The sequence below is a fragment of the Xyrauchen texanus genome, chromosome 28 (genome assembly GCF_025860055.1).
Source record: "Xyrauchen texanus isolate HMW12.3.18 chromosome 28, RBS_HiC_50CHRs, whole genome shotgun sequence".
NCBI classification, from domain to species: Eukaryota; Metazoa; Chordata; class Actinopteri; order Cypriniformes; family Catostomidae; genus Xyrauchen; species Xyrauchen texanus.
In genome coordinates, this window is record NC_068303.1 from 21,728,287 (window position 1) to 21,753,354 (window position 25,068).

At 36.9% G+C, this 25,068-nt stretch overlaps 1 protein-coding gene across 1 annotated transcript in view; it reads left to right on the forward strand.

Moving 5' to 3' along the window:
- Positions 1 to 3,080: 3,080 nt before the first annotated feature.
- Positions 3,081 to 25,068, forward strand: part of bach2b (BTB and CNC homology 1, basic leucine zipper transcription factor 2b) — a 144,103-nt gene continuing 122,115 nt past the window's right edge. The window contains exon 1 of the mRNA XM_052096139.1: positions 3,081 to 3,350. The gene's annotated coding sequence lies outside the window, so the exon portion shown is untranslated. The remainder of the gene's footprint in view (positions 3,351 to 25,068) is intronic.

A 25,068-nucleotide genomic window follows, 5' to 3' on the forward strand; every position in this document is an offset into this window, starting at 1 on the left:
AGTTACACATTTTTCACGAGTGTATTAATATGTGCAATACTCATTCGACCTGCATGCATGTGTGAGAGTGCAGGAAAAAGTGTATGTCATCTGTTTGCATTGTTTTCAGCAGGGAAGTGTTACCTGTCCTGTAGGTAACCTGAGCTGTTGTTAGTTTCTGTGCGGTGTCTGTGTTGTGAATGGCGGTTAGCCTGCTCCCTGAGGCTGTTGCTGGAGAAGCAGCAATTGACGTAATCAAAGCATTTGGCAAACTGCACTGTTGGCTGGCCTCTGAGTACGCGACCGAGTTTACGTCTTTGTGCTTTTGTCGGGGCTTGCCTCGCACGTTAGCAAGCCAATATAAGGATGTTATTTGGCAATGTGTTGCATTGCAACAACCGCAAAGTCAGATAATCTGCTCCAAAATGAGTCATCAAATGTGGCGACTGTTGTGCATTCGACTGGTTCAAGGGGCCTGATTTGATTTTACACCAGTCCTTACTGTTATGACTCATACCTTTCGGCAGCATGCGGGATTTGACATGTTGTCTGAGATTGCGCTAAAACCTCAGTGAACTTGAACCAGAACAATAAAGTAATTCTCATGTAGGCTTTTTATTATTATTTTTATTTTATTGTTGGTGGACCGCATATTTCTGTGTGTATGTGTGTGTGTCCAGTGAATACAGTATATATATATATATATATATATATATATATATATATTGTACAGGTTAAATAGTACCATGAATAATGAATTTGGTATTTCATGATTCCTACAACTAATATGCAAGCACTGCAGCATGTAAATTATGAGGAAATGTTCAATATGCGTCAATTAAAATGGACTATAAAAACTATGATGATAAAGATGTGCTTTCTACCATATACTCTACATCCATATGCATGTCAGTGCTTGCCCACTGTCTTGCTCAAGGACACGGGCTCAGAGTAATTCATTCCTCAAGCACTTTATTTGAGCCTTAAATATAACAATGTGTTGAAGTGGTAATTACAACGGGAAGTTAGGTATGTTTTGTTGGTGCACTTTCTCTCATCTGTAGATTAGTTGGTGAAATAAAGTATCCTGTCCAAACTACAACATCTACTTTATCTCTTGTTTGTTTTCTTTTTCTATCTATCTACCTATCAGTTTGTTCACCCAAGTGTTGGTGGGAATTGGAACTCCCATGACTATGATGGTTTGCCTTAAATCACTCACTCATTTAAACAGCGTCATGGGGCCCCTAAGAGAAGACCATAGGGAAAGGTCACTGAGTGCAGGAATGCCTCTTGAACTCCTTGGCTCTTCCGATTGTGTCCATTTGGTCTCCTGACTGAATGTTCCTTGTGCTCACTGTTAACATCTTAAGTGTTCTGATCCTTTGAAGAAAAGACAAAACAGGAAAATCCAAAGTTTACATGCTGGGGAACAGCATGGCAGATTAAAAAAGGGATATTCCGGGTTCAATACAAGTTAAGCTCAATCGACAGCATTTGTGGCATAATGTTGATTGCTACTAAATTAAATTTTGACTTGTCCCTCCTTTTCTTTAAACTTTTCTTTTACAGTGAGACACTTACAATGTAATATCCACAAACCCAAAAACGTAAAAAATAACAATATACATTTTTTTACAGCTCACATAATACATTAATTTTAACAGAAGAATTCATGTAAGTGCTTTTATAAAGTTATAAGCTTCATATTTCTGCCTTTACACCCTCAAAAAATTCAAGTCAAAATGATTTGCTGTCAATTAAGTTTAACTTGTATTAAACCCAGAATATTCCTTTAAGTTATAATGATTTTGCTTAAGAATCACCCAAATATATTTTACTGTAGATTATCCAAATAAAAGCACTGAATATCATTTGAAGGTGGAGAGAGAGAGTGAGAGGTAACTAGATAAATATGTAGACATATTTCATGACCTGAGCAAAAAATAATGCATAGCAGCAAATAATTTCAAGCAATATTACAGAAATCGCTCACTCTGCTTGTTGTTATTACTCTGGTGTATAAGTCACAGCTGATGATGCAGTTTGTTTGTTTATTAAATTATTTTCTATTTATTTTCTAAATCCAGCTTCACTATGACTCTGCTGGACTGTTTCTTGAACACTGAGTCTCATACTGAGACAGCGAGATTTGAATTATAAAAAAGGAAAGAAAAAAATAACTGTCTGCAGCAGCTAGATAATTCATAATTACATGCATGCTCCAGGGTAAGGATTCTATATTTCAAATGAGAATATTTTCAGCTGAAGCTCTTTTGTACAAACAGTATGTAGGATGGTTTGGAACACAGTATGTATTGTATTATGAGCCATGTTCCCCAGGTAGGCTGTGCTTATGAGTTGCTACTTGGATGTTTCCCTTTATTATAATATTATCTTCAATATACCTGTAAGTGTTTTGCAAAGATACAATTAAAATGAATAATGTGTTATTATTAAAAAATAATAATAGATTATTCATTCTAAATATTTTAATAATATCAATATTATTATTTATCTATTGCAATTATTAATAAATTACTGTTATTATCATTAATTATAATAATAATATTGTGATTTTATTATGAATTAATTTTATGATGTGACGTAAAATGAAAGATGTAGCGTTTTCCTAAAATGTCTGAATAAAATAAACTGATATTTCAAAACTGCTCTCACAAATTCAGCGAAATCACTATGATATGAAAGTAAAATAAAACAACAACAAACAAACAAAACGATTAAGCTCTAAATGATGGAACCAATAATTTCAACTACAAATTTCAACCAGCCTGAAAAATGCACGTATAAGTCTTGTGTCTTAATCAGTCACTGCGTGGGTCTTTTTAGTTCTCACAGACACTCGGATCAGCCTGTACTCGTGAAACTGACGTCAGAATCAAACACAAATCATCACTCTAATTCACGAACCATGGCTGCGCACATATTTGGAGTAAGGTGCATTGCCACATGAGGCAGCAACGCAATGCGCACCGCTCGCTATGTTGTGAATGAGGGATAGGGTGACGTCACTTCGCGAATGTCAACAATGTAGCGATTGAGAGTAGGCGTTCCATTTGAGTGTAACAAACAGAGGGGACGGAGCCGCACGCTGCATAGATCACCACACACATATATACATACACACACATTTGCCGACGAAAAACAACAGTTTTACAACCGCAAACGTGCTTTTCCATAGTAAATTAAAATAAATATATAAAGCGTTAACCGCTAAACGTGATCTCCCTGCAGCCCGGGGGCTTTAGGAGTCTGCAAGGAAGTCATCATGTGAAGAAAAAAAAACAAAAAACAATATTTGATAAACGGACAAACGGGCTGGATCATAAGGAAAAAGCTTAAGTCTGAAGGTGAGTTGCATGATTATATTGCCATTTTGGTCGATGTGTACTCTGTGATACATGTGATTCCTGCATCAGAGCTATTTAAAAAAAGACGTTCTGTCATAAAGGGAAACGCGTAGTCTAAAACGTGTGCTTCTGAGTGGACAATTTCCGAGGCTTTGCGTCTTTGGCAAATATCAAAGAGAGAGGGGAGACAAGACAAGCATGCCTGTTCTTTAGGTTTACTTCAGCTGGTTCAATTTTGTGGTTGGTGTGAAAACGCCTTTTAAACGGTAAAGTATGGTTACCACATCCTGTTGTGCAAAAGTGACAATAGTGAGCGGTGTTCCGTTAGAGTGTGTTTGGGGGGGGGGCGGTGGTGGTATCAGGGGGTCAGGCATGGTTCTTGTTTTCGCTAAAGAAAAGGTTTTGTCGTCACTCGGCCTTGACCGATCAAGACGGGGGGACATAACAACGACTAGACCCCCAGAGTGCATTCCCGCCTCCATCCCTTTTCTTCTAAATGAATGTATATCGAAGTCTGTTATTTCTATGAATAGTAATTACAATAGTAGTAGGTAGTACTTCTAATGGAAGCAACTAATATGATTAACCTATTATCATTTGATATTTTTTTTTTGTATGATTATTATTATTGTTTGTAGGTGTCGTTTAGAGAATAGGGGCGGTACGGTAGCTTTTCGGCTCATCCCCGTTTAAAAAAAAAACAGCGGATAAAGATAAAATGTGCTTACTGCAGTATGTTGTAAAAATGGCAATCAAGCTCTCTTTGTTTTGAGCAGCACATCTATGATGTACACAATAGCCAGTGCCTTACACACTCTTATTAATCCACATAAAATCAGTAGAATAGTTGCTGTGTAAGGGTCTGCGAGCCTTATTTGGCAGAGCAGCCAATGCAAACGTCTCGATCAGCCGAGACTCATTTAAAGGAACGATGGCGCCCTTTCAATGAACGTGTTGGAATGCTTGAACACCAATGAACTTTGCCTCAATTATGCAGGTGTTTCGCTTAAGCACGTTAAGTTCCGCATCGGAGAACATGACTAGTTTAACGATGACTAATTTATTGATATTAGTAATTGTAATAAGCGTGTGATTGATACTCATCCTTTTGTTATTGTTGATAACTAGCCTATCTATAAGTAATAAATGCTACAGATTTTTACGTTTGACTTAGTTAATTTATTATCGATCTTGGCGGTTTTATCCCAGTGTTTCGATCACTAATAGGCTACGTATATTTATTCCCGCTTAAAGTCTACACTACATAACCCACACACATTGACACAAAAAAAGTCACGCATCGATTTATAATTGTTGGCCAGGAATCCCAGCACATAATTACTCAATTGATTCAGTTAATTAATTTAGTGAGTTGACAAGTGTCTAAATGAATCAGGTGTAAGAAGGTTATCAGGGCTTTTTGAAATAAGGTGATACAGCAGTTTGAGGTGCGCGTGCATTCCTTTGTCTGCAGCGCTCTTGAACCATCTGGGATGTGTGTGTGTGTGTGTGTGTGTGTGTGTGTGTGTGTTGCTTTAATACATGACATGCTGAACTGTTCAATTGTAAAGCATTTTTGAGATGATAAAATTCCCATTGCTATAATAGCCTGTCAATAAAATCGCCTTTGTAACACTTGTCCCTTTATAAACCCTCCCCTTTCTAACTGTGCTGCTGTTTATTTGCCGAAACCTGCCTAATTTTCTTGTTTGAAATTAGTTTAGGTTTCTAGATCAGTATGAATGTATAAAGACACGTGCTTAAACTCGTGCTGCAGATATGACGCCATTGTTATTAACACTCTCGTGCGTTCAAGATCAATGTTCCTTATCGCCGTTATACATTTGTCTTCTATCAAGCAGATGGTTTTATAAACTGTGCCTTAGCAAATGTAACAAATATGTGTGATGCGTCATGTGTCTACTGCTTACGGTAAATCAATTAGGTAAATTACCTGAAGGGTAGCATGCTGTGTGGTAGCCTACGCTAGGCTGCTTAAACAAAAATATAGGTGTGGAGAAATGCCTCTGTCAGCACTCGTTATGAAATCATAATCTGAGGGAAGATGAGTCTTGTCTGACCCCCGAGTGTGCATACTGCAGCTCAATTATCAGCTTCATTAATATACCCCTTCATTAGTGATATTCCACCTTCAGCATGTTCTTTCTGCTCATGTAATTTCATGAATTGGCTTTCTTGCTCTCAACTGATCAGATGGATTCATCATGGATGACTTTATTATTTGTCACAGCAAATTCCATAAATTAGAAGAGAATAATATTTGACTTTATAAAAATGTATGTATTGCATTACTTTTATTTGTACAATTGTTGTTTAATAGTCTGACAATTATAGTATAAATCAGAGTTGTGATTTCACCACCATCTATAGTTTCTTAATGCTTTCCATTCAAGATCAGGTTACAGTTAAAACTGCAGGTTTTTTACCTATGGATTCTCATGCCGATGATTCATGAACTTGCATGTATGATATTTCTTAAGAACCTTGCCTATTGTTACTGACTTTACTAATGGCTGTGAGTAATTTTAAAGAAGGAAAATAAACCGGGATATTTTACATCGACTTCATTACTCACTAATGATTGATATTGGATTAAGAGTATTTTAAAAACCCATACATCATAGTAATTTGGTATGGATATGAGGATGCAGAACAATCAACAGTGTTCACAGTTTTAACATTTCTTGTGTCTTGCCTGTTTGAATAAGCCCACCAGTAAAGTTCTTTGCAGGGAGAATAAGAGCCTTGGGTATGAAAACATGTTCCCATAGCCATCCCACGTCAGCACTAAGGCATGTTTGACCAAGTTCCAGCCTCTGAGAGGGAGAAAAGTGAAGAGAGAGAGAGAGCTGAGCTCTCTGTTCTCACATTTTGGGTGGCTGTGATTGGCATCATCAGTCACTTTGCAGAATGTGACGGAATCTGTCTGTAGTGGCACTCAAACACACAGACTCTGGAACAGTCAAGGGAATCTCTCTATGTGTTCACCCGCATCAGTTTTTGTGCCAAGGCAAATCTCACTGGCTGTTTCCACAGGAGAAAACATTATTGGACTGTTTTTCTCTTGTTTTTTTGGGATTTTCTGCCTGAATCTTTCCATCAAGGTGAAGTCTTCTCCATCTTTCTTGACCTTGTCATTTTGAACAGCTTGTCCCATCACTCACTACTGAAAAAAAAATCCCAGTTCAATTTTGTCAGATAAACTCAATTTTAAAAGTTGATTGAACTATCAAATGTAGAAAAAGTTGAGATTGCTTAAGTCAACTCGTATCATTTAATTTAGAGAAACTTACATTTTTAAACCATGAACACATACAATGTTAAGTTTGTTGTTGAAGATAGAATTTACAGGCTTTTGAGCATGCTCTGTTTGATCACTGATTCTTAGTCCTGAGGAGGCCATTTGCGGCAGAATAATCTAAATCAAAATGAAAATCTGTGGAAAGCTTGTTAAATACTTCAGTTTGAAGTTGGACCAACTATTTGGTATCTTGGTGGGGCTGACAAGTGGTCTTATGTAGAAATTAAGAATATAATATATAATGAAGACAGTTTGAAGAATATTAGAAGTTATGAACTGCTGGTCATAAAAATGCAAGTTTATTGAACTAAATAATTATTTCTATTCAGAGTTTGTTGAACTTATTATATTGAGTTCATGGAACTTACAATCCAACTTGAATTGTTAAATTGGTACAACTAATTAGCTTGAAGTTGAGTAAAATAAAAATACAAATTAGAAACACTAAAGCTGTTTCAATAGGAAATATACATTTTAGACTCCCAAACATTTATTTTGTAAATAGAATAGAATAGAAGAACAAGGAGCACTTCAAAAGATGGGATGGCCCCCACAGTGCCCCTCACTGACCATGAAGTCAGTCTAAGATTAAATGAAGAGACAGAAGTAATTTAGACAGTCTAATTGAATTGAAGATCTGTTGCAAATTCTCCAAGAACCATGTAACATTCTATCTGCCAACAATCAAGAAAAACTGTGTCCAGGTGTACCTAGGACAACTTTTAGAAGTTAAGTAATATTAATAACTGAAGAAACTTCATCAAGATAAGTCAAATTAATAACTGAAGAAACTTCATCAATGCGGACACTAATCACCCTGATGGCAACAAAATGCAACTTTTTACAGCAAAACATAAATAAAGACACACATAGAGCTAAAACATCTATTAATTTAACATATTTAAACATATTACAAATTATTTGCATGTCCTCTTGCAAAGTCGGCACCCTTTGACCAAAAACACTTCAATAAATTCAAGAGCAAGGGGTTGTGGGTGTTGCCTTCAGCCTAACTGCTTCTCTGTTGCACTGTAAAAAATTAAAAGTTGAGAACACTTAAAAAAATAAAGGCAACCAGCTTCAGGACTTTTTTAAGTTTTCTCAAATTAGTTGTATCATCTTAACAATTAAAGTTTGCCTGTGCTGTCAGTTAGCTAGATATATTAAATCCAACACACAGAAATAACTACATGATTTCTACATGTTCAACAAGTTTCCATTTTTATGTTTGGAGCAAGAAATTCTTTAAGCAGCTTTTCATTCCACTAAATTTCATGTGTCAGCACTAATCACCCTGATGTTGACTTCAAAAAAACAACTTTTTACAGCAAGACATCATTAAAACTCTAAAACCCCAAAACAATAAGCATCTACTGTATTCATTCTAGGTAATAATAAGTTGCATGTACTCCTATGTCCCCATGTTTTGAACAAAGACACATAAATAACTTAAAGCACAAGGGATTATGGGTATTGCCTCCACACAAATTGTTTCTCCAATTGATAAGCAGATAAAATTATTCTGCCACAGTTGGCTTGCTCAGTGATCAAACTGAGCATGCTCAAAAGCCTGCAAGTTCTACCTTCAAGACAAACTTGACATTGAATGTTCTTGCCGTTTAAAAAGTTGATCACGCTTAAAGGCATTAAAGTTGAACTTACTGATTTAAGTAATTTCAACTTTTTCTACATTTGATAGTTCTGACAGCTTTTAAAATATAGTCTGTCTGTCAAAATGGAAGTTGGATTTTTTAGTGTGGGCATATTCGGTAGATGCAACAATATTAAGTCTTACAAGGTTCCCACAGATTGTGATACATTGATTTTCAGGACCTTTCCTTCACTTTAAGACTACTGGATAGCATCCTTAAAGATTTGTAAAAATCAATTTTTGCTTATAATTCCCTGAAATGTCCTTTTTTTCCATGTCCGTGGGAGGCCTGGCTTTATAGACTTACAACAGTAAAATTGTAGTTTCCATTTTACAGAGGTTCATAATGTTTCCACAGAGCATAAAAGTAGAATCCTATGCAGTTATTTTGCAGAAAAAAATACATGTTGAAAACTAGTCAGGTCAAAATACACCAATCAGCCACAACATTAAAACCACCTGCATAATATTGTGTAGGTCCCCTTTGTGACGCCAAAACAGTGCCCACCCACATCTCAGAATAGTGAACTCAAACCAGCCAATATGGCTCCAACAATCATGCCATTCTCCAAATCACTGAGATCACATTTTTCCCCATACTGATGGTTGATGTGAACATTAACTGAAGCTCCTGACCCTGTATCTTAATGAATTTATGCACTGCTGCCAAACGATTGGCTGATTAGATAATCACATGGATGATCGTTGGTACCAGATGGGCTGGTTTGAGTATTCCTGTAACTGCTGATCTCCTGGGATTTTCACTAACAGCAGTCTCTAGAGTTTATTCAGAATGGTGCCAAAAACAAAAAACATCCAGTGAGCGGTAGTTCTGCAGATGGAAATGCCTTGTTGATGAGAGAGGTCAACAGAGAATGGCCAGACTGATTTGAACTGACAAAGTCTTCGGTAACCCAGATAACCGCTCTGTACAACTGTACTGAAAAGAATATCATCTCGGGTGGGCACTGAGATGCAGGTGGGCACTGTTTTGGCAGCAAGTGTGGGACCTACACAATATTAGGCAGGTTGTTTTAATGTTGTGGCTGATTGGTGTATAATATTATACAATCCAACATCCTGATGAATAAATTACATCAATATCAAAATCTCAAATACATTATTTATTAAATAAGAAAATATTCCTAGTTAAAGATCGTGGGGGAGGGGGTGCTATTCTGCCAAAAATGACTTCCTCCATCAGTGATCAAACTGAGCATGCTCAAAAGCATGTAAGTTCTACCGTCACTACCAAACTCACTGTTTAAATGTTTTAAGTTGCTCTGACTTAAATTACATTGAAGTTTAACTTAATAATAGTTTTAAGTAATATCAACTTTTTGTACATTTAGATAAACTCAATTTAAAAGTTGATAGACTATCTGACAAAATTGAAGTAAAAATTTTTTTTACAGTAAAGTTTTCTGCCTGACTGAAACTTTGCTTTCTCTGCCCATACTGCCATCCAATACTTTCAATCAGTGTTAAAAACACAAATAAACAAATACATTAAAAAGATTGGCAGACAGGTCCACATCTGGCCCAAATTGAGGCCCAGTAAAAAACAACAAGCGCAAACGAGCAGGAAGTTTATGGGTGGAATAGTGGAAGCGTTCGACTCAGTGGAAGCCCATAAAAACCACACCAGGAATTCCGTAACAGTCAATAATCTCTCTGCCCTACAGCAGCATGCAGAAAAACAAGTCCACTTTGAATGTTATGCTGACTGTTGAATTAACGCAATTAACTTCGAATTTGGATCATTGCTTTTAAACCATTGTTTCTCTGTGGTAGTTCTGTTTTAGTTGAACTGAGGGATTTATGCGTGTAGTTATTAATGGATGACGTGTGTGTGTGTGTGTGTGTGTGTGTGTGTGTGTGTGTGTGTGTGTGTGTGTGTGTGTGTGTGTGTGTGTGTGTGTGTGTGTGTGTGTGTGTGTGTGTTGGTGCTTCCTACTGGCGGCCCCAGCTACAGAGCGAGCAGTAAACACACAGCTGCTGTTTTGATACTAACAGCCTCTTTCACACATAGTAAACCTCTCCCATTCTGGTGTTCCTCTCACTTATCACTTTCTTAGACTCAGCAAGATGTTCTGAGACTCTCAAGTAAAAATCATTTACATTTACATGTTTGGCAGACACTTGTATCCATAGTGACTTTTATCAGACACCGCATTTTATCAGGCCATGTATTCCCTGGGAATCAAACCCATGACTTTGGCATTGTTTTTGTCACCTCAGTTAGTATGTTTCCATTTCCAGTTATAATCGAGCGTAATTGAGCTACAGTCTTCTGTTCATCCAAGTATAAACAATTAAAAACATGTCACCTATCACCTTTGTCTTGGCAAAACTGAGCTACAATCACGTTATCTATGTAAAATTTCGGTCGGACTAAAGTGTTTACATGTTCAATTTGAAATAAAACTTTTAAAGTGCATGTAAACATCCTGACCTTTTTTGTTTGACATGCTGTACACTTGACAACAAATCATCATTGGACTGTTTTTTATAATCATTGTTGGTTCATTATTTAAAGGGTTGGTTCACCCAAAAATGAAAATCCTCTCATGATTTACTTACTTTTAAGCCATACCAGATGTTTATGACTTTCCTTCTTCAGCATAACCGAAGTGAAGATTTTTTAAAAGCACATTTCAGCTCTTTTTGTCTAAACGATGCAAGTGAATGGGTGCCATGAATCAGTGAATCAGGCTGCTGGCTGTTTGATGGTCCAAAAGGTAGATTCCAGTCGATCAATTAATTTCTTAAAAAATTTATGGTCAGAAGCAAGGCATTAATTGAGCCATGTGGATTACATTTATGCTGCCTAAATATGCCTTTTGGACCACCAAATAGCCAGCAGTCTAATGACATCCATTCTCTTTCCTTGTATTGACAAAAAGAGCTGAAATGTGCTTATAAAAATATTCACTTTGGTTCTTCTAAAGAAGGAAATTCATTCACATCTGGGATGGCTTAAAGGTGAGTCAATCAAGAGATAATTTTCATTTTTGGGTGAACTATTCCTTTAATATTAAAGGCACACTCCGTAACTTTTGCCTTTTGTAATCTTTGGCTTACACTGACACCTAGTGGCACGGATGTATCATCATTTAAAGTCAGTAGTTTTCAATTTCAGATGCTATTGTAGAAATGTAGTATTCACAGTCAGCCTTGATTGCTTTAATCAATGAGAGAAAGCATCAAATAACAGGATGGTTTCTGAGATTAAGCAGTAATATTAGGCTGGTCATGTGATTCTAACATGACAGCCCACATGTGCGGACCCTCTCCGTGTAGATTAAAACAGCTTTTATAAGGTTACTGATATGACTGTATTTAAGTCTATATTTTAATGTGAGTGGTCATGAAAAAAAAAAAGTACTTTCCTTTGACCAACATTAAGTCATAGTCAAACATGCTCTACTGCCAATAGATATACTGTTCCAGAAAGGGTATTCACACTTGAGTCCTCTTAAAAAGAATCAGACTAAATAAATAAAAATACAATGAAACATAGAGGGAGGGCTAAATAAAAGATTGATTTAATCTTCACATTGTTCACTGTGTAACTGTTTTTGTCCACTTTGTGAAAGGGTCTTAGCCCACTTTTCATCTCTATTTTTCAGAACCCAATAATAAGTTGTTATTATTAAGCTAAGAAATTGTTACAGAAAAATATTTTTGGTATAATATTAACAATAATAATAATTATTATTATTGTTATAAAACAGTACCATTTATGTAGTCATTTCTTAACATGCATCCAGCATTATTACCGGTTAAACACTAAAGCCCTTATGTTGGCGGAAGCTTTTGTTTTGGCGGAACAGTGAAGGAAGACATTTAGTTGGCACTGGCTTGTAATGCAGAGTAAAGGCGCAAATATAGGGTACTTCCCAGAAGGCTGCAGCCTAGTAAGGCTGTGTCCTTCCTAGACCAAACCTTCTGAGACTGTAGGCTAGACTCCTCCTCAGCATTCAGCGATAGAATGAGACAGTCTAGTAAGTGCTCATGGCGAACCATAAGCTTAGAACCATGTGATGTTTTACTTTGTTTAGAAAACCCATATTCTCCAGAAAATGAGAAATATGACCTTAATCCCTTAATTATTTTAACAAAACGTTTTAGTCACAAAGCTAGTCACAAAAGAAAAGCCTTTATATAATACATTTTGCAACACTGTTCTTAGAATTTATATTTGAACCCTTTGAAATATGAAAAAAAAAACTGAACCCTAGACTTGTAAAAATTATAAAATGTTTAAAGCTTTTCAAATTCGTGTAATTGCCCTTTTATTAATTGTATTTATTTATTTTGTGCTTTGTATTTCTAATTAGTTGTATTGTCTAAACTACTGATCACAAAGTATAGTCAGGACATTACTGATGTAAAAAACAGCACCATCAATGTATGAAAAAAGTCATTTTTGATCAAATCTAGACAGGCCCCATTTCCAGCAGCCATCACTCCAACACCTTATCCTTGAATAATCATGCTAAATTTCTAATTTGGTTCTAGAAAATCACTTGCCATAATATCAAACACAGTTGAAAGCTGTTTGGTTTGTTAAATGAAGCTTAACATTGTCTTTGTGTTTGTTTTTGAGTTGCCACAGTATGCAATAGACTGGCATGTCTTATGGTCAATATTAGGTCAAAAATGGCAAAAAGAAACAGCTTTCTCTAGAAACTGTAGTCAATCATTGCTGCAATCATTGCAATAAAAAAAATGAACAGTTAAACAAGAGGATAAGTACATCAGAGTCTCTAGTTTGTGAAATAGACGCTTCGCATGTCCTCAGCTGACAGCTTCATTGAATTATACCCACTCAACACCAGTTTCATGTACAACAGTAAAGAGAAGACTCAAGAGGTCTTATGGGAAGAATCGCAAAGAAAAAGACAATTCTGAAACAGAAAAACAAAAAGAAAATGTTAATGTGGGCAAAGAAACACAGACATTAGACAACAGATAATTGGAAAAGAGTGTTATGGATCTTAATCCCATTGAGCTTTTGTGGGATCAGCTAGACTGTAAGGTGCGTGAGAAGTGCCCAACAAGACAGCCATTTCTATGGCAAGTGCTACAGGAAGTGTTGGGTGAAATGTCTCCTGAGTATCTGGACAAACTGACAGCTGGAATGGCAAGGATCTGCAAAGCTGTCATTGCTGCACGTGGAGGATTTTTTGATGAGAACTCTTTGAAGTAGTTTAAGAAGTTCTCAAATGTTTTTCAGATTGTAATAGTAATTTTTCATGTAATTAATGTCCTGACTATACATTTTGATTAGTTGAATGCCACTTTGGTAAATAAAAGTACCAATTCCTTTCCATAAGAGCAAAATCTATACATTATTTCAAACTTTTGGCCGCCAGTGTTGAATGATTGAATGAATGAATGTGCGCTTCCACGTTCATCACTTCTCACCGGAGCTTACGTTCGCCTACGTCATAAGCCGGAACTCGACTCTCTCAAGCCAGTGATTATAGTTTATAAAGTTATAAATTTGGATATTTTTCTTACAAAAATGCATTGCTTTGCTTCAGAAGGCCTTTATTAACCCCCTGGAACTGTATGGATCACTTGTTTGATGGATGGATGGATGGATGGATGGATGGATGGATGGATGGATGGATGGATGGATGGATGGATGGATGGATGGATGGATGCGCTTTTTTGGGCTTCAAAATCTAAAGTACCATTCACTCCCATTATAAAGATTGAGCCAGGATATTTTTTTGTATGACTCAGATTGTATTTGGCTAAAAGAAGAACGTCATATACACCTAGGAAGGCCACCACCATTGTGTCCTTGAGCAAGGCACTTAACTCCAGGTTGCTCTGTGGGGGATTGTCCCTGTAATAAGTGCACTGTAAGACGCTTTGGATAAAAGCGTCTGCCAAATGCATAAATGTACATGTAAATATGCTTTAAGTATGTGTAATAGGCCTACACTACAGAGAACAGGGCTGCACACATACAGTAAGCACAGCAAGCAGTGTATGCTATTTCTTTGTTTAATTAAATCACAGCTATTTAGATTTTTCAGCTTTTTATTTTATTTTGATTAATCATTAGTCCTATGTGGCAGTGAGCATTGTAAGCATATTTCAGTGTTTACTTTCACACTTCACCACAAAGTTATTCAAAGTCTGTAAAGAGAATATGGAAAGTAGCCACATATGTCTTAGAAACAATCAGGAGTAAAATGCAGTTTCAGGTCAACCTATTTCATGGTGCACACTATCACAGCACATTATCTCTATTTCTTGGTTTTGCTAGAGTTCTGTTTTCTGTTTCATGAGTTTATACTGACTTCTGTGGTATTGTGAAACGACTTAAATTCAGTTATAGCCATGTTTGGTTTCACAGTTCAAGAGTCTCGTCCTCCTAGTTTTGGATTCTGAAGATGTGTGTATAAAGCTAAGGCCATTTCTACATGGAGATTTCTGTGGAAGTGCTGCCCTGTGTGTGTGTGTGTGTGTGTGTGTGTGTGTGTGGATGGGGGGGTTCTACTGTTAATTTTAGAGCTGTCACTCCTGTCAGAATATTCATGTTTGCAGCTGCTGAGTCACTTGTGTCCTGCAACTGTAGAATCCTGTTCAACTGGAGACCTCTATTAGTCTCCTTTTCTGTCTTTCTTCAGAAAAGACAGAAATTACTTCACTACACTTCCATACAGTAATTTCAGTAGTTTCACACTCTCATTCATGTAACTCTTGAGTCTGCTACCCATTCATTCTCACATTCCCCATGTGTCCGCCATTTCCTTGCTCTCCTTATCTCCTCGCCGTTCTTTTTAGAGTGGGAGTTTAACCAATAGAAGCTTGACCGAAGTGAGGCTAACTCCATTTGTCCTGTCTCGATAGAGCAGTTAGGTCCAACACAGTGCACAATCTCTGCTGACTTACTAACAGTGAAGTAGTTTGGTCCAACAGACAGCGCTCAATAGGTGGAGAAACACTTTCCACCCCAGTCTTTATACACACGTTACAGCGTTATTTATTCTGTGATGTGCTGCTGTCTGCAGAAATCTCCAGGCCAGCTTATCAGTGCTTGGCTGCTCTGAAGCCTTAAGCTTCAAATATAACAGTACTGCTGTCTCCAGAAACAACACAAGCAATCAGTGACCTGCAGTGAAGCAGGCAGGAGTATCCTTACTGCCTGTAAAACAGCCACTCCAAGAGCTGCAGGAAATGTGGGCCAGGCTCAGCCTATTCTACACACACATACATACATACATAACCACATGCATAGACAATTCATGCACTGCACTAACACACAGTTGCTGACTTCAACACACACATAAACAGTTTACTTATGTCTATTATTTTTACATAAATCTACATTTAAATTAATAGTTAAGTCCTTTTTTTTTTTTTTTTTTACCATAAATCTCCACATTCACTTTCAAAATGTGAAAGGATGTTAAAGTGAAAGTTGAGATTTATAGTAAAAAAAAAGACTTAAATATGAATGTGTTTCTCACGCACACATATCATATCACTTCTGAAGACACGGATTTAAACAGTGGAGTCGTGTGGGATACTTTTATGCTGCCTTTATGGTATTTTTGGAAAGGGTCAGGTCAGCATTCACTTGCATTGTATGGACCACTTTAATCACTTTAGATTAGACTACCCTACCCCCAAAAAAGAAAACATTTATCATTTAAAAAAAAAAAAGATGTCATGTCACAAATGTCATGTCAAAAATATTCAGCCCCGAAAGTCACTCATTTGTGGAGAATCCTTTGTCCTTAATAATGGCAAATAAATGTTTCAGGTAAGTGTTCTCTGGCTTCGGACACTCATTGACATTCTTTGGTTTCTGTGCTGCTACTGCTTCCTTGAAATCCCAACAAAGATTTTCAATGGGCTTTTAATGATGGACTGAAAGGGCCATTTAAGGACATACCATAACCCATCCCTGAACCAGATTTGGACAACTGGATGTATCCTTGGTGTTATTGTCTTTCTGTTATAAGTCCAGCAATAACCGATTTTATAAATAAATATATATATATATATGTTTTGGCAGCAATAAAATATTTGATATTTATAATTCGGTTTTCTAAATAACGATTTATTTAGCAAATAAAATTAAAATAATATACATGTTATGTATTAATACATACAAATATTTTTTTGTATTATTTATGATTCAATTTTCCAATTGAGAACGTCCTCAAATGTTCTGACCAAAAAGGGGGATTTTGTCAGATTTCGCTATTGCTAAATATATAGATTTATGTATAATATTTTTAGCTAAACAACACATTTGTTTGTTTCTTTTTTTTTTTTTTTTTTTTTTTGTCATGGTTAGGACTTTCTGTAGGCTTCTATTGGTTTTATACTGAGCTAATGATATTTTCTATCCCCTAAACCTTACTCTCACTGAAACCTATTTGAATTTTTATATTTTTATTAAGACAATTAATATTTTTATTACGCTGTTTTCATCGTAGAGACTATTGGTTGGTCCACAGAATGAAGGGAAACCTTACCCACACACAGATATGCACACACATACACACAAAGAAACATGATTTTGCACCACAATAGGACTAAGGAAACTTGCGAGGGTGGGCAGGGGTGTCACTGGCCTGTGTCGGTACGGATGAGTCATATTCAGTGTGCCGTGTCAATATTGATGCTCTGTCTAAATATAACCAATACACCACACCGACTTGAAAATGTGTTTTGTTGTTTCTTTCCCCATCTGTCTCGATGATTGTATGGTGTTAAAAATTTGCCTACGTATTTTAGCATATATGAAAAAAGGGTACAGTATTCTAGGCATTGGGAAAATGTGAAAATGTTGCTGTAAATGTTTTATGCCAGATTTGCAAGCTCCCCACCCCAAAACATTTTGTCTAAATTATTCAAACTTTGAGAAGTACCCCATCTGGGTGTCTGTGCCAGCAGAAGTAAGATTTGTACAGGTGTATTTCCTTTTCTTTCCTCTATAAGTGCATTATTGGATGCTCTATTGAGACTAATCTCAGCTAAACATGTCACAGTCAAAGTCTCCACACTCATCAGCAGAAAAATGGACAGGACTCAAAAAAGCAAAGGAGCCGGTTCCCTCCATTCCTGTACCTGCAGCTTGTTTCATTTACGGATTCTTTAGATTTGCATTCAACAATAACTTGCAAAAAATGTGAATGCCTCTCTCTCTCTCTCTCTCTCTCTCTCTCTCTCTCTCTCTCTCTCTCTCTCTCTCTCTCTCTCTCTCTCTCTCTGTGCTGTGTGTGTGTGTGTGTGTGTGTGTGTGTGTGTGTGTGTGTGTGTGTGTGTGTGTGTGTGTGTGTTGAATTGCATGGGGGCCAGCAGTAATTTAAAACAATGTCGGTGAGAGTCTGAATGAACTGTGTCTCAGGCATTCGACATATTAAGCACAGCACTTCCTGCCAAGGTCTTTTTATTTCCCTCCTTGCCATTTCTCCTTTTTTTTCTGCTCTTAGTCGTTGGGAAAAATGACTTGAGTCCACAAGAGTAGAAGGTATTTAAAACAATTAGCAAATTCCTGGTAAGTGGTGAGATAATTTTTTTTAGAGAAAGACAGCAAGCGAAAGAGAATCGCTTTTCGATTTTTGCCAGACCGACTCAGCAGGCAGAGTGCACTCTGAGGCAATGCTGTCTCTGGCAAAGGTCAGAATTCCTCCCAGATGGATTTATTTGTATTGCTTTGCACATCAGAAACGTTCACCGAAGAACAAAACATCCCCATTGTGTTTGTGGAGGATGTTTTACACCGCAGCCTATAAGAAACATCTGTGGATGATGTTTGCTTGTATGCAGTAGTGGTTTTTACCACCACGCAAAGCACGCAATTTTGTGGGGCCCCGGATGTTGGGGAGGGCCCACTGCCCCATAGGAAAGCTCTCAAAATCCAATTGGGGGTGACATGTTGTTCTGGGTACATGCGCAAATAAGCCGTTTTCAGCGCTCACAGAGTGGTTCACATTAGAAGCTGCCGGGTTTGGGTCCGTTTTTTTAAGTAGGACTTTGGGTTCAGGTTTGTAACTTGTGAAAAAATATACAGGTCTTCCGAACTTGATGAGATGAGAGGCTGTTCATTTTGAACGTGGACGAACTTCCTTGACTGCTGCACCATGTCTCACTGTTTCTTCATTGTCACATGCAGGACCTCACATTTCTAGACACTGTGACTGTCTCGTTTGGAAGGCTGTGTCCTCCGGAGGTCACATTTGTTGGCCGCATACGTCATTGAGGCTGTCTTGTTTGTACATTTTATACAATTGTTAACCATTTTTGCATAAAACAAAAATGAAATGAAACAGCCTCGATGACGTATGCGGCCGACAAATGCGACCTCCGGAGGACGCATCTTTCCAAACGAGACACAGCCTGTGTCAAGATAATAAGAACTTAAAAAAAAAAAGAAAAGTTTCAAAAACCCATGTCAAGACACCTGCATTCTGTTTCATTCGTTGCGCTACGTCTAGATTGTTTTTAGCGCAGGTGTCACAAAGATTTATCGTTCTGAACAAGTTCAGGTTGCAAAGAGGTGACTGTTACAATTTTTAACATTATTCCAGATTGTTCTGCATCAAGCAAAGTTTCAGTGCTTGATAAACCGCAATGTTTCTTTTTTCCATCTAGTGTTCTGAGGAGTCACCATGCCATGTTTTTTGTTAATATACTGTTACGAATGTTGCCTACGATGCTTTCAAAAATGACAGCCTTTTGCAGCATGGTGAACAATGCACTGCAACATCAGAATATAAGCTCCAAGTGAAAGAAAAGTTAATAAGACAGGAATATATTACTATTATTACAAAAAAAGTAATAATAGTAATACTGTATCATGTTATAATGACAAATTGGACAACAAAAAATAATTGGTGTGTTATAATAATAATAAATAAAAACTTAATTGCAAAACGTTATTGAGTTGGTGGAGGTTTTGCACACCCTGTTCATTAAAAGAGTGTTAACTCCAGAGCGTTGTAAAGTCCAAAAGTCAACATGTTTTGAAAAAGGATAGATGTAATAATTTCCAAAATTCACAACATGTTTTTATCTAACGAAATATTCCGCCTCAATCCATGTTTGTTGGCGTTTAGACTTTCGAAAACATTTTCACTGTGGTGGAAAAAACTTGCTGTACACAAAGTGAGGCACGCACCTTCCGGGGCAGTCTAGCAACTAATATATAATATATATAGGCCTATGTATGTGTATAGTCTAGCACTATTATATATTACAAAAAAAGATCGTATTATGTAGGACTATCTGCGTTCGCTTGGCGCTCCATTTGATCCATATTATTGTATTTTATTCAATAAATTTTTAGGGTGATGACGCCATAAAATATGACGACAGACATTAGAAGCTTCATTCTAAAACCTCAATAGAAGTTTCGAATGTAAATATGACATGACATTTGGTACAGTCTAGTATGAATGGTCAGAATGACCGCTATGGCCATTCTTATAGTTCTAGAATTCCGGTAGTTCTCGTGTTAGATGCAAGTCTATTGCTTGATTAGTGTCCTTTGGAAGATCAAAGCGTGTCTCAGCCATGACAGTATTACAAATGTCATAGACAGTAATGTTTTTGTATTGAAGGCCAAGTTTAAAATATATCTCTATATATTGTCTCAGACCCAAAGTAAAATAAAACCGGATTAAACTTGAAAGGCGGGACATGTTTACTTGCAATCCAGCTAAAATAGAGCTCCTGGCAGGATTTTGAGGGATCTCAATATTTTTTTTAATGAAAAATTATCTCGTAATTCTGAGATAATTAAGTCATTAATTCAGAAAAACAGAGTAGATTTTTTTCTCTCAAGTGAATGCAATACGCTTCCGTAGGACATAACACAATGCATACAAACATAATGTTGCATATGTGAGCACGCACAGACATATGCACCCTTTTGTGTTCTTGTATTGTTAAATGTGTCTAGACTTTGATTTATAGTGACTTCCACATCTACTTAAGCCCATATCTTATTTCATATATGGGATGTATTTGTTGTATGTATTTTATTAATTATAAATCTTAAACTCAATACTCTGTAATTTTTGTTTTAAATTTATAAGCCTAACCAGGGACAGGGGTTGCAAATTAGTCATGGCTAGAAACATGTATGCATGGCATCTACTTTGTATTCTTTATAAAGCAATGTTCTATGCATTTGTCCCTGTCAAATAAACATTAAAATAAATACAAAATAAATAAAGAGGTGATGCCCTGAACAGACGCCGGTTTATTTGATCTTAACCGTCGACTGTGAGTGACGTCTCTTCCCAAGACAAACACGCCCCATAGCATAATCCCACCCTTGACCCTGATTGACAGGTTTCCGTGTAAGGCATCGGAAATGGAAATACTAAGGGAATTAGTATTCCATTTGAGTTTTGGCTGGCTACATACGCGACGCTGAGAAAGTGAAAAAGCAGACGTGGTAATTGAAATTGCCATTTAAATATGACAGGGCCAAAACTCATAAGATATGGGAAACACAGTTGTAAACTGACTTTGCTTTTCCATTTGAAATCTGGCAGTCACTGTGCGTTCGCTTAAACGAAAATACAAACGGTAATGCACGATTTGCAATTGCATTTGGATTATGTCACATTTTATGCGTCCACAAATTGAAAACGCAATTGCAAATACAATTTGCAATTCCTTTTGAATAATGTCCGGAAAATCATTCCATATAAGTGTTTTAAATTAACATGGCCGCAGTGCTTTTTTTCTGTCATGAGAAAACATTGGAGAGTGACGAAAGAATCGCTCATTCACTCAATATGATTTCAATGGGAAAATTTGAACTGGACACTTTTGTCCCTGGTTGCAAAATCCACATATCCTTAAACAAGCCAAGTGACGTCAATTAAATATTTTTATTTAGTTATGTAACTGCAACATGCATCATGTCGTAATTAAAAAATAATAATTTTGTAGTTTATTTATTTTAATTTGTTTATTCTAGCCAACAATTGTATTCAGTATAAATATTTTTTATACTTTTTCAATAATTATTTTTACATTTTATTATGCCATGATTTTTGTCGTTGTCATCTGGTCACCCTAGTCTCGTAACAACTGGTACGAGATGATGAAATGGTAAGATACAACTTTTATTCCCATAGAGAACAACCAGTCAACAAAAAGAATTTCAAATCGATAAAAACAGGTATCACATTTTAGCTAGCCTCCTGTCCAACATTTTAAGTTAACATTAGTAAACAAATTTGATTAATAATTTCATATTTATTTTTTGCAATACAAATGATGATGTACTATATACAGTTACCTGCCATATGGGTCCCTCCTCTCTTTCCAAACTCTTGTTTTCCTCTGTGGTACAGAAAAGTTATTTTCCTATTAAAATCATGGTTAGGTTTGCGTTTGGGGTTAGTCTTTATGCTTATATGTTTAGATTAGGGGGTTAAACTTAGGAAAAATCATAATGACATTGTTTGTTGGTTGATTTATTTTTTTCTGTTTTTGTACCAAACACAGTCATACTATCTTGTACTATTTTTGTATGATTTCCTTATCTCACAAATTATCGTACTAGATGCCCTAGTGTTTACACTTTTCAGGGAAATTAACCTTCTAATTAACTGCTGTAAGAGAAACTCCTCACAAGGCAGTTCAGGTCAGTCACCTTTAATGTCTCCACAATATAATACAAAATAATATTCACAGTTTTACATATACAATAAAGCACTGAGCTTTCAGCTTCCAACATAACTCTCTGTCTCTCTCTTTTCATGGAGGCCCTCTCGCTGCTTTTTATGCCGCTCTCCCCGTGCTCACTGAAATTAGACACAGGTGTTAGACATAATTTAGCTCAGGTGAAAGCGCCCTTACCGCTTTTCTCTCCCGGACGGGCGCCTGACCACGCCCCCGCTGCCACAGCTGCATATTAAACTGGTATAGGGGAAAGTATTTTAACTATAGCTTTCAAAATTAACGCTTAAACATATGCAATTATATAAAAATGTTAACACGTAAATTTTTCTTAATCATGAGTAACGCATTTACTGTTATGCGGAGGGCGAGGCTGTTCAGTTATTAGGCTGATTAAGCCAGAAAGGGATAAGGGCGACCGGTAGTGGCATTGTGAGAGAGAGTTACGGGCAGCTGCCGACACCTGTGTGTGTATTTGTCTTTTGGTTAAGTTTATTATTAAATTATTATTTATATTGTCCATTGAACTGTGTTACATCTTAATACAGCACGAACCAGCATAAAAGCTGGTTGGAAGGGCGAAACCTTTGCGATGTGTCCACCTGGAGTCATTACACTGATGCACACACCACCAACACACAGCAATGATTCAGTGTCAAGTGATGGGAAAAAGAGCTCTTAACGCTATTTGTTGTACAAAACAAGCCTCGATGAAACTTGTGACAGAAATCAAATATGTTTCAGCCTAAGTATGCAGAATGAGATGGTTTTTGTCTGCAAACATTTTTCATGTGGAGTTCAAAGAGGTGCTTGATGTTGGCGCTGACATCCTGACGCAAATCATGAACACGGCTTCACAATTGCTGTAACAAAGCCGTTAGCCACAGTCTACTGGCAGATTAACATTGTGGAGGATGAGAGTTTAAGAGATTCAATGCCCATTTCAGTGAATACGCAACCAAAGTGAGGACTAGTTCTTTCAATTAGTTGAACTCCCTCTTAGACTTTGGGAAACATTTAATATTACTTGAATTGGTTTTATTTTAGTGCATTTCTATATTTATAAAATTGGGAGGCTTTGTTCGGAATTTGTTAATAAATTATGATATTGGGGGCCTGGGTAGCTCAGCGAGTTTTAACTCCAGCCAGGTCTCCAAAGCAACCAAATTGCTAGGGAGGGTAGATTCACATGGGGTAACCTCCTCGTGGTCACGAGTAAGTGGTAAGTGAGTGGATCGCGGAGAGTAGCATTAGCCTCCACATGCTGTGAGTCTCCGCGGTGTAATGCACAGCGTGCCACTTGATAAGATGCGCGGATTGATTGTCTCAGAAGTGGAGACAATTTAGACTTGTCCTCCGCCACCCGGATTGAGGTGAGTAACTGCATCACCACGAGGACTTACTAAGTAGTGGGAATTGGCCATTCCAAATTGGGAGAAAAGGGGATGAAATAAAAAATAAAAATAAAGCATTATATTGTTACATATTGTTTGGTTTTACTTCCTAAGAATGAAGATAAATGCATTTGGACAGGAAAATAAGTTTATTTAGAGTTACATTTCATCAATTTAAAAACTGTGATTAATCGCAATTAACTACGAAAAATTATGCAATTAATCGCGATTCAAAAAACTTCAATTGACAAACAAATTTTAACATATAGAAAACAATAGAAGTAAAAATACATTTGTTGTCACACATGATTTTTCCTTTAATGTGTTTTTAATTATTATGTAATTTATTTAGTTCCACATTATGACATAATTATGCATCAACGTTGATTGTTAACATGTAGGATCCTACAGTTCGCAAACCAACAGAGTGTATTGTCTGAGAGACACTTTACGGTCTCTGAATTAAATAAATGATTTCTGGGGCACTGGGGTGTGAATGAATAAAAACAAGTATGATATGTGGTTTTACTCTTTGTGCAGCTGGAGGTGTGTAAGTGTGTGTGCATCCTGTGAGACTCGCACAGGTGGTGAGGAGGAGGGGTAAGAGGTGGGCGTGGAGCAGCAAGGGTGGCGTGACCACTTCCTGTCTCGAACATACAGTAAATCGGTTGTGTCTTTATCAAATCAACACTGTGCACTGGTGGTGGCTTTACGCTAAGTGGCAAGAACCTCCTATTGGTTGAGCTCCAGCAGTGTGGCTTGCAGAACATGTCAGCTTTTTCTTTGTTCTGTTTTTCTTTTATATCTCTTAGAGATATGTTTTTTTTTTGGGGGGTTAACCCTAGTAACAGTGAATCATAAAAACAGTACATCATTTACCACAGCAAAACATTACAGCAAAGTTTATCAACCATACACAAATGTGCATACACACAAAACACCACATTTGACAACTTTTTGCCGAATGCTTCACTGGTGAATGCAAGGAACAGCTTGAGGTCGAAGGAAATTATGTTTCACCCTGTTCTGCATACTTGCGGATTGGAAAAAAATGTAATATGGTATTTCAGAATTCTCAGTCATATACTGTAATTGAGTTTGACATATGGAATACTGCTTTGACTTGCCTGAGGTGAGAAGCTTCACATGAGTGTACACAGGACACAATTACAGTTTCTTAAGAGAGTAAAATGGTCATAACCACAGACCTCAAAAGCTTAGAATGTTCTATATGCACTCCATATAAAACTGATGTTGAATAAGAAGAGTGAAGTGATAAATAAATGGATCTCTCTGGTAGATGGGCAGAGTCAAGCTCGATTTATCAGGTAGCCGATAAAGGAACTAGTCTGCCCCCTGTAATGTATGGACAAATGTACCATATAACTGTGTGCTGCAGTCAATAGCTGTGACCCTAACTTATAGTAAACAGGTTTCAGAGGCAGGGGTCAATGAGTACAAGACCCAGCCTTTCCAATGATGAGAGACTTGAAAGAAAACGTATAGCACCTCCTAACGGGTCATTATCTAGATAAAACAGCACTAGGACTGATACTGCTAATAGTTTTTCAGATTGCTGCAAAGTAGGGCTGCACAATTAATCAAAATAAAATAAAACCGCAATATGACTTACCTTGTGCTATTATTAAACCACACAGGGCAGGGATT